General features: G+C 34.8%; 1 non-coding gene across 1 annotated transcript; it reads left to right on the forward strand.

The window, feature by feature from the left end:
• Positions 1-9,118: 9,118 nt before the first annotated feature.
• On the forward strand, positions 9,119-9,227 carry LOC111757162 (small nucleolar RNA SNORA16B/SNORA16A family). Its single transcript, XR_002791528.1, has one exon. It is a non-coding gene; the product is annotated as a small nucleolar RNA SNORA16B/SNORA16A family (small nucleolar RNA).
• The last annotated feature ends 247 nt before the right edge of the window (positions 9,228-9,474 follow it).

Consider the following 9,474-nt stretch of genomic DNA (forward strand, 5'->3'; position numbering starts at 1 on the left):
CAAAGCAGATCAGAATAAAACCACGTAAGTGACAAGGATTTCAAAACAAGACAACAGGATCTCGACAGTGGCTCCCATACTGTCTCTTGTTTTCTTCTAAATAGTTGTCTATATCTTCACACACTATGAATTCATACAACACAAAATAGTAAAAAAAAAAACATCAAAACAAAGTAATGAAGGCATTACAGGTCTTCAAAACCAGACAATAGGAAAATCAACAATGGCTACCATAATATCTCTTGTTCTCTTCAAAATAGCTGTCCATAACTTCATATATATTGAAATTAAATAATACAAAACAAACTAAAACCACTCTAAACAAATCATAAAAGCATTATTGGATTTCACAGCATAATGATATGGAATCAGCAATGGATACCATAATGTCTCTTTTTCTTTAAAGTAGCTGTTCCTATCATCATGCATAATATAATCGATTCTCGTAAACTGTTTAGGAGAAGGTCTAGGCATGTATAAGCATTTACATGTATACCTATCCTTTCTGTATTAGAGAGTTAAAAAAAGCAAAACAAAATAGATTTCTAGAAAAGTCAGAAACAAAATAGACAAATGAATCACAATAGCAAAGAGCCCAAAACAATGACATATGCCTTCAAAACAAGGTTGTAGAAACGTAACTAAAGTTGCTATTTTTCATAGTGATCTTCAAAAGAGTTCCTCAGTTCACCAGACACAAACATGCAAAATTGTTCCAATCTTATGAATGTTAACTGTTTTGTTCCAAGAATTTATAGAATTTGTAGCACAATCATCTTAGCTATCCTAACTCTGTTTATACAAATTTAGATATTTTTTCATTTCCCTTACTTTTTCTTTTTCCATTCCCTGAGATACTACTTTTTGCCCTTTGAGCAGATTCTTACCCTTTCACCGTATTCATTCAGGATTTTTTATCTTATGTACTCTTACCATTTTTTACACTAGAGAGACAATATGGTATTTCCACAAGTGAGTTTGATTTATTTCACTTATGAGTGCGGTCTCAAGTTGCATAATTTTACTTTTAAATATCTCAATGTGATCATTCTTAATAGTTGAGCAGTATTAAACCACTGTGTAAAAATATCACATCTTTCTTATCCATTCCTCAGTTGATGGGCATTTAGGTTATTTCCAAGATCTGACTATTACAAATTGCACTGCTATAAACATGGGTGCACATACATCACTGTGATATAATGTTTACAGTTCTGGGAATATGCCCAAAAGTGAAATAATTGGTTCAAATGGGACTTTCAATTTCACCTTTTACAGGAACCTCCAGACTGACCTCTAAAGTGGTTGCACCAGTCTACACTCCCACCAACAGCTCTCCAGCATTTGTTGTTGGTATTTTTCTATATCCTGGCCAACCTTCTTGAAGTGAGATGAAATTTCAGCATAGTATTAATTTGCATTTCTCTAATGACTAATGATGCTGAATTTTATTTCTTTATCTGAAAACTGTGTAGTCATCTCAGATGTTCATTTTTGGTTTGGGTCTTTGAATATTTGGGGTCTGATTTTTAAAATTCTTTATATGTTCTAGACAGAAGTCCTTTGTCCGAGAGACAGTTGACTAAGATTTTTTCTCAATTTATGGGTTTCCTTTTTACTCTGTTTGAGATACCTTTTTATATGCAAAAATATTTTAATGAGATGAGATCCCACTTATTGATTCTGGCCCTCTGTCTAGTATTTTCTGCATGGTTTCTGTGTTGTTGTTCATGAATCTCTGCCTGCCCCTACATCTTCACGATTTCTATCTAGTTTGTTTTCCATCAGATTCAATATTTGTGTTTTAATATTTAGATTTTTGACCCATTTTGACTTTAGTTTAGTACATGGTGGTAAGCATGGGTCTAGTTTTAGTTTTCAGCATATGGAGAGCCAGTTTTCCAGCACCACTTATAAAGAGACTATCTTTCTTCGAGTGAATATGTTTGGTCCCTTTGTAAAAGATAAGATGGCAGAGTGTGTTTGTAGCTGTAGTTGTATCATCTAATCTATTCCATTGATCTTCAAGTTTGTTTTTACTCCAGTACCATGTTATTTTATTACAGTAGCTTTGTAGTATAAGTTCAAGTCAGGGATTGTGATGCATCCTTGTTGCTCAGAATTGCCTGTGGTCTATTTTCGCTCTTTTCTGGTTCCAGATGAATTTTAGGGATGATTTCTATAGATCTGTGAGGTATGCTAGTAGGATTTTGATTGAAATTGCATTAAATCTGTGTAACAATTTTGGGAGAATGGCCATTTTCACAATATTTGTTTTTCCTGTCCATGAACAAGGAATGTCTTTCCATTTCTGAGATCCTCTTCAATATCTTCTTTCAGGTTATCATAATTTTCCCTGAACAGATCTTTTGCTTCTTTTGTTAGATTGTTTCCTAAGTCTTTCATTTTCTTAGATGCTATTGTGAAGGATGTGGCTTCACTTATTTCTCTCTCAGCGAGTTTGTTATTTGTGTATAGGAATGGTATTGATTTTTGACTGTTGACTTTGCATCCAGCTATGTTACTGAATTTAGTTATTATACCTAGGAGTTTTGGGAGTCTTCTATGTAGAGTATCATGTGATCTGCAAATAACAATAATTTAACTTCTTTTCCTATCCTTACTCCTTTTATTTCTCTCTCTTGTCTAATTGCTCTGGCTAGTATTTCCAGCACTACGTTAAATAGGAGTGGTGGTAGTGGACATCCTTGTCTTGATCCTGATTTTAGAATAAAGGCTTTCAGTTTTGGGCCATTTAATAAGATGCTGGCTGTTGGCTTGTCATAGATGGCTTTTATCATATTGAAGTAAAGACCCTCTATTCCAATTTTCTCTAAGGTTGGTATCATGAGTGAGTGTTGGACTTTATCAAAAGCTTTTTATGCATCTGTTGAGATGATCGTGTGATTCTTATATTTGGCTCTATTGACATGGTGGATTACATTTATTGATTTGCCATCCTGCATTATTGTTGACCATTCCTGCATTCCTAGGATGAATTCCTTTTGGTTGTGGTGTATAATCTTAATGATTTGCTGCATTCTGTTTTCCAGTATTGTACTGAGACCTTTTCATCTTTGTTCATTAGGGAGATTGACCTGTAGTACTCTTTTTTGATTGGGTCTTTCTCTGATTTTGGTATTAAAGTAATACTTGCTTCCAGGAATGCATTAGGGAGAATTCTTTCTCTTTCAATTTCAATGAAGAGTTTGGGGAATGTTGACATTACAGCTTCTTTGAATTTCTTGTAAACTTCTGCAATGAATCCACCAGGACCTGGAATTTTCTTTTTTGGGAAGGTGTAATTGTATTTTCAATTTCATTAATTGAAATTGTGTTATTCAGCAGTTTTACATCTTCTTGACCCAGCTTTGATAATTCATGTGTTTCTAGGAATCTGTTCATTTCTCCTGTGTTATCTAACCTGTGAGAGTAGAGGTTTTCATAGTAGATATTGATGATCTTCCATATTTCCACAGGGTCTCTAGTGATTTCACCCTTTTCATTCCTTATTGTATGAATTTGAGTTTTTTTCTCTCATTTTTAAAATACAGTTGACTAGGGACTTATCAATTTTATTTCTTGTTTCAAAGAACCAACTCTTTGATTCATTGATTCTTTTATTGTTTTCTTCATCGCTATTGCATTGATTTCTCCTCTGATCTTTATAATTTCCTTCCTTCTTTTGGCTTTGGGCTTGACTTGCTCTTCTTTTTCTAGATATTTGGGGTGTAGCATCAGGTTGTTTATTTGTGTTTGTTTAGTTTTCCTGATGTGGGAATTCACCAAAATAAATTTTCCTCTGAGGACTGTTTTCGTTGCATCCCACAGATTCTGGTAAGTTGCATTTGTATTTTCATTTCCTTGTAGAGACTGCATAATTTATTCTTTAATTTCCTCTGTGACCCCTGATTGCTTAGGAGTGTATTATTCAATTTGCATGTGTTTGTGTGGCTTTTGTGGTTTCTTTCATCATTAATTTCTAGTTTCATTGTACTATGATCTGATAACATGCATGAGATAATTTCAATTCTTTTGCACTTACTGTTCTGTGGGCAAGTATATGGTCTACTTTACAGAATGTGCTGCTGAGAAGAATGTATATTCGAACACTCAAGTGTTATTATTGAAAAGTACATACTAATACCTGTCATGTTTTTTAGTGTTTGATTCATTTAACTAACTTTTCCAGTAAGTGTTTTTCCCCCATCTTGTGCTTCTTGTTCTCATAATTTCTGTCTGATTTCCTTTAAATATTTTCTAACTTCATGATCATGAATTTCTTTAGTTTGTGTTTATCAGGGAAGATCTTTTTTGTTTGACTTTAAAGTATGAATTTGTAGGTCTATTAATGTAGTTTGGCAATTATTTTCTTTTATGGCTTGAAATACTTCATTTCAAGGCCTCTTAGTCTTTAAGGTTTTTGTTGATAACTGTGCTGTTATTCTCACTGGTTTGCTTTTTTCACTAATTTGGTACTTCCTTCTAACAGCTTTCAATTTTTTTTTGTTATTAGTTATTAGAGGATACACTTATCTCTAAAGGGGAAAAAATAGTTTTTCAAGTTTTGTTTTGTGATGCCACTACAAACCTCTACCCATCTTTAGTTCGTTCCTCAACTTTGACATGCCACATTATCTGATTGGCTGTCTCATGGTAGACTGGCATTTAGATTACATCAAAAGTACCTGAAACACAAGAAAAGGGAAGAGCGATGCTTGAACTTGAAAAGATTTTTATGTCGACTAAAAAATAAAGCCAAAGTCAGAAAATGTCTAACCATTACTTCCTTTCAGAAGACTTTTTGGTTTTAGGAAATTATGCATAAAAACCACTCATAACATTTATAGCTCTACTTGTTGGTAAGATTGACTAACAAGTGACTCTTTGATGCTCAAAACTTTCCTCTCTTTTCTGAATGGATTTTTTCTCTTCTGAAGACACTACGAACTAACCATTTGCAGCCTTGTCCTTTATTTAATTTTATTTTGTAACACTACAAGCATTATGTTGTATTTTACCTCATTAGCTATCTCACAGCCTGCATTTCTCTGGATCATCTGGTTGCTAATGGGGGGAAGGGAATGTTGACTCTTTTTGTCTCCCTTCCCTCATGCTGGCAGGGACTGGTGTATGCCTCTCCCCCAGTCAATCTACACAATCTACACCAACTCACAGGAGATCTTAGTTTCTTGTTAACTTATTGCTCCCCTCCTCCACAGTCTATGAATGGCATAGACTCATAGGAAAGGGTTTGTGTCTGCCTCTCCCTCAGTCAGCCCATGTGTGGCATTCACTCACAGGAGGGTTTAACTTTTTTGTTTACTTCTTACTTTCCTTCCCTGCAGTCCACAAATGGCACAGATGTTCAGGAGAAGGCTGGTATCTGCCTCTATTCCAGTCAGCCCACACATGGAACTAACTCACAAGAGGTCTTACCTTCTTGTTCACTTCTTGTTCTCCTCTCCCACAGTCCATAAATGGCACCAATTCACACGAGAAGGCTGGTGTCTGATTGCCCCAGTCAGCCCATGCATGGTGCCCACCTTGTCCTTTACTACTGGGGTAGCATTTCTCAATGGTGGTTAGACAGAACATGCCCAGAGTTGGAGAGGATGTGACAGATGATTGGATTCAGTGTTATAAAATCCTTGCCAAATTGGAGCAATATCAGAGACATAGAAAGAATGGCTCTAAGACTGAATTTATCTAGTATCCATTGTAAAGTCTAATCCTGTCTATTCAGTAGTCAGCACGCTAAAACAGTATATTGACAAATAATAGTTAAAAGTATATAAAAAGATGTAAAACAAGCCAACAAAAGCAAAGCAAATCCAGTCTGTATAGAAAACTTGAACTAAGAAAAACTATAACCAAGTTAAAGCCAATATTTCTCTGAGATAGGATTGTTTTGTAAAAAAAGATACATCAAGCAAATACTTAGAGTCCACCTTTCTTGTAAATAAGCATGAATTACCATTTGGGAGAAAGTTCATAATTTACTAATTCCAAGAACAATTTAGTAAAACCTTTAGGATTTCTTAAAAATACATAAACTTTTGAATAGCGTGTGCAAGAATGATTGTCTATTTTATCAACTAAAAACATACATTTTTAGCAAAGCTGTCTTTATCAACCAAGAGGAACATGGCTTTTACCAGTTATATGAATATAAGCAATACACAAGGTGACAATTTAGCAAAATAACTTATTTACCTTTACAACCTAATAATGAAACAATCAAACAGGCTGATAACATTTTTAAAAATAAATAAATCACATTAAATAATATTTATGCAACCAGAATTCTAAAACACAATCTTAAATATAGCTAGGTAAATATGAACTTTCTAAGATTTAATTTTTCTAAACTTTTAAAACTTAACAAGAGGCAGTATAGAACAGTAGAAATTATTTTGACAAAAGTCTTTTTAAAAATTTTTTACAAAAGTCTTTTTAAAATTTTGTTCCTAAATTTTTTAAAAAGTGGTTAATATCTTACTGACTGTGATATGTACCTACACTCCTACCACACAAGAGGCTGAGGCAGGTGTATCATCACCAGTTCAACGCCAGGCTGGGCACATAATGAGTTCAGGGTCAATCTGAAATACATATTAAGATCCTGCCTCAAGAGAAGAAAAAAATGCAAGGAAAGAAAGAAAAAGGATTAATATCTCCAGCCTTGTTGTTTTAAACATAAATATTCTCACACTGTCTCCGTGGATTACATTTTGAATTAGATATACTGTGCAAAACATATGACTAACTTAAACAAAAACATTACTTTTATTAAAAAATTATGCCACTTCATACACAAGTTACCAGTGGTTTTAAAAATTGTATTTTGTCATGTTTGTATCCAAACTGTGTCATACATTGTAAGCATTATGTATGTTGCAAAAAACATACAACATATATGGGATGGGAAAAGTCCAAAATCCTTTCATTTCTGAAACTTCCAAGGCTTCTTTGTAAAACCAAAGTATTTTTAAAGAACATTTTTAGTACTTAACTTAAGAAAAGACTAGACAGTAAAATAATAACAGTTCTGCTACAGAGAAGCAACCAAAACTTTTTAACATCCCTTAAAATTATTAACATTAGGAATTAAAAAAACTAACAGATCTGGTATGTCATAGCTATTAACCCTTAACTATTGACTCTTTATAGCAAAAGTTTTTTTTTCCTAACACAGACTGCAACCAAGATATTAAATGAGGTGTGCTCATACAATTTTTAACTTTAGAATATCTTAAAGTGATATCAAATAAACTCTCAATCAATTCAAGACCTGGTGTTTAACTTTCATTGTTAACTTGTCCTTTGGTTTAACAAATGTCTCCATTTTCAGGTACTTATTGTCCTTCTAAATAGTTACCCTGAAACTCATTTAAGGATCAGATATCTTTTGATCCTATGTCACAGTGTTGCACACATATATCAACAACGTGTGATATGCATTTAATAGATCCTAATGCATTACCATTTATAAACTTTAAAAGCAAAAAGTAAATGAATTTATACTTAGCAAATGTCTTCAGTATTTTAAATTAATTACAAATCAAATGTTTTACTTTCATATTTATCTAATTTAATTTTTAACAGTTATTTCTATATTGTCCACAAAATATGAAACATCTACCAAGCAGAAGTTAATGATCCAAAACTCATTAACCAAAAGTTAATGATCCTCATTTTTTTTTCTTTGCTGAGGAGAGGAGAAAAAAATTACATCTCACAAGATGTAGATAATACCTGGAAATTGCACCTACATCTACTACAACAGAATGGTGTTTAAAAATATTTGAGGGCTGTGTGTGGTGGCATATACCTATAATCCCAGCACTTGAGAGGCTGAGACAGGAGGGTTACTGTGAGTTTGAGGCTTACCTGGATGACATAGAGAGTTCAAGGCCAGCCTGGACGGCAAAACAAGACTCTGTCTCAAAAAATTTTTGAAGTGTTTCCTGGGACTTTTGAGCCTGTATATTTACAGGCCCCAGTGAATTATTCTTTAAATTTCCATGTCACCAAAAGAGAATTGTTACTGAGTTCAATTTCTGGTACCAAGAAAAGCAAAACAAAACAAAAACCAAAGATGTCTAAACTTTGGTTCAGGTTGTGAAAGGGAGCTTATCTTGACAGTGGGGCCTGAGTCAGCAGGACTCCAGCAGATACACACCTTCGGGTTCCAATGTAAACAGCTTATATAACCAAGGTCTTGCTTGATGATTTGAGTAATTTATGTAACCAAGGTTGTTGAGTGGAAAAGAAGGAGAAGAATGCAAACCCAACAGTCCAAGCAGATTTGTTGCTAAATTTGAGAGGGACCTCTCTGCAGCAGAAGGAGTCTCCTATAGGTTAAGAGGTTTTTTAAATGCTGTTCCAGCATATATGTCAGGAGGACACCTGTTAGGTGATCTGTGAGGTATATTCGGGTCCATAATCAATTTGAATGGAGATTGGGAGTTTGAAGTAGGGAGTGGTTTCAATGAGTCAGATAAATGATACTATGTAGTATCATTTGTTTGATGTAAGAAAGGTCTCTATCCATCCTGAGAAGGTGTCAACTAGAACAAGGAAATATCTTTGCCTTTTTACTGGAGGCATTTGTGGAAAGTGTATTGCTAGTCCATTCTGGGGAAAGATCCCTGAAAATGATAAGCAGGAAAATGTGGAGGTCTATTGTTGCTCTGAAGGATGTTAGTGATTTGGCGTATGGAGCATTTGGTGATAATCCTTTGCAGAGAGGTCCTGAACTGAAGACCGAGGCACATGCAAGTTTGTAAGAATTAGAAGCAGAAATAATGATCTGACATACAACTTGTCATTGAAAGATGAAAAAGATGTATTTTGAAAGCTTTCCAAAAAGGCCATTTTTTCATGGAGAAGTTAGTGTCTCTTGTTGTGTTCTCTGTTCTTTGAGTAGTTATTTTGGGGTGAGTAAGAAGGCCTAAGAGAGAATGGGAAGTGGGGAAACAAGAAGGTGTTGGTAGCTACTTGTTTTGCTACTCTATTGATATAGGGGAATGAAATTCCCAACCTATTATATGTCTAGTATGAGTTTGTGTTCTCTAAAATCAAAGAATGAATTTTAGGAACAATGGAGGTTAAGAGTAGAATATATTGCTGCAGTCAAAAAGGAGCCCAGAGTAAGAATTTTCCTTGACGGTCGCCGTTCTGTTTGCTGTAACCGATCTGCAACATTCTGGGGAAAGACAGTTCCACTGTGCCTGCCACTTCTCAGGGATTGCGGGCAGCCTTCCTTCAAACTGGCTTGTTTCTTGTAGAGGAGATTTTGCTGAGTTCGAGAACCGGTAGTAACGAGTCCTGAAATGATTAGTGGCACAGGATATGGCAATGCTTTGGGTCACAGTCCTGAAAAAGCGAAGGCACAGCATCGGGACCAGGCCAGGCAGGCCTTGGTGATGCTGAGGGCTTGAGGAAGGAAAAGATCTTTCCTGACAGTTG

The sequence above is a fragment of the Cavia porcellus genome, unplaced genomic scaffold, assembly GCF_034190915.1.
Source record: "Cavia porcellus strain 051 isolate PalLab524CR breed Dunkin Hartley unplaced genomic scaffold, mCavPor4.1 scaffold_3, whole genome shotgun sequence".
NCBI classification, from domain to species: domain Eukaryota; kingdom Metazoa; phylum Chordata; class Mammalia; order Rodentia; family Caviidae; genus Cavia; species Cavia porcellus.